Source organism: Clupea harengus, chromosome 18, assembly GCF_900700415.2.
Source record: "Clupea harengus chromosome 18, Ch_v2.0.2, whole genome shotgun sequence".
In the NCBI taxonomy this organism is placed as follows: Eukaryota; Metazoa; Chordata; class Actinopteri; order Clupeiformes; family Clupeidae; genus Clupea; species Clupea harengus.
The window spans coordinates 13927229-13929105 of record NC_045169.1 but is presented as its reverse complement, the minus strand read 5'-3'; positions in this window follow the sequence as shown (position 1 = coordinate 13929105).

Below are 1877 nucleotides of genomic sequence, written 5' to 3'. Positions count from 1 at the left end.
TGGTTTGGATGTCACTGCGCTGTGCTGTGACATCATCATCATGAGTCCTGATGTCATCAAAACGAGTCGTGACATCATCACTATGCGCCGGCGCGGCTTTAGGCGTGCTGCGGTAGTCTGTGTGTAGCCCAGTGACATCTGACAGCTCCAGCATGGGGTCAATGTTGGAGCCACTGTCGTCTCCACAGCTGTCGCACGGCTTCACAAGTTCCTCCGCCACCTCTCCCACCATATCCAGGTAGCCCTGGGAATCATCCTGCATGGTGAGCTGACTGGGGTGTGTGTGTGTGTGTCAGAGAGAGACAGTGGGTATCTGGCTATATGACTGGCTATATGAAAGAATGACTGTGTCTGTCTTTGTCTCTCTGGCTGTCCACTTTTCTTTCTGTCTGACTCTCTGTTTGTCTATGTTTTGTTTGTTTACCAAGTGTCTGTCTGCCTGGATGTCTGTCTGTGTCTCTGTATGTGTCTGTCTGACTTGTCTGTCTGTGTGTCTGTCTGACTGTTTGTGTTACTGCTTACTTTAGCCGATTACCAATTGGATGATTCAGATTTTCCTCCGTCTCTATCTTCCTGTCTTTCTGTATGTCTGTCTTATAGCCTGCATGTACTGCCTCTATCTCCTCTGTGTTCCTGTCCCCTCAGCTGCATAAATAAAGAGTGAGAATAAAACACTAAAGGCTTCAGTGTAGAGTTCGAAAACATCCAGAAATAAATCCAGTCAAGTCTTTTCAGAGTGAACCTTACAGTCACTGCCACACAGTCAAACATGAGCACTGATGAAATGGGTGGAGATATCTTCTGTTTTGCATACAGCTGGTTCACTCAATGTGTGCGGTGTGCTTGTAAGGTGGCCGCGAGTGGCTGACTGAGGAAGGCTGGCGGCTGCTTGTCCTGACGCGATCAGGGTCTCACAGGGTAGACGCTTCAGTCCTTCAATCAAATGAACAAGTTATTAGGTTGGTTAGAGTTTTTTTTTTTTAAGTCTTTTCTAAGACTTTTGTTTACAGAAATAAAAGAAACACATATACATATAGAACTACATCAACAAAATCACCATGTGCTGAAGCTTCAAATGCGTAACTCAAACAGTTCTGAAACGACACGATTAAAAAAACAGATTGACTGACAGCTATAGGGACTTCCTGTAGGAAGCTGGCATGTGTGTATTACTGCTGTGACAACACAGACAATGACGAGACATTAAGGAAGGAGGACGAAACCGGTAAGGTTACTGAATAATTTCAGGACTGTTTTAAGAAATGCCTACATGCCTTTAAGCAATGCCTGTTGCTACATATCAGAAACTTTAACGATACATGACTCAAAGTCTGTCAGTTCACCTCTATCATCTTCACAACACACAGTTCACCTCTATCATCTTCACAACACATAGTTCACCTCTATCATCTTCACAACACATAGTTCACCTCTATCATCTTCACAACACACAGCGATTGGATGAAAGATCATGCATCAAGAGTTATTTATCACAGAATATGGGTCTTATGGTTGTACTATGTTGTTACAAGCTGCAACATATACTGCTTGTTGAGCTACAAGACAGTTCAGTGAATGTCCCACAAATATTCGCTCGATTGTTTTATGGTAACAGAACCGCTAATTTTCAGTGTGCAGTTACGCTGTGAACATAAGGACAAATGCTTATCTATAATTTCCCTCAAGGGTACAATGCAAAACAGACTCAGCACCTCCCATGACTCTCTCCCTTTACTCTCGGCCTAAACAAGGTCCCACACTCAGGTTCAGCCTCCCTCATCTCACTCATCAAGTGCTTTTGAAATTTTACTGGAAGGACAAAGGTGCGGCAGCCAAAGAAAGAGGTTTAGATTCCAAGGAAGCATTTAGACGGATTG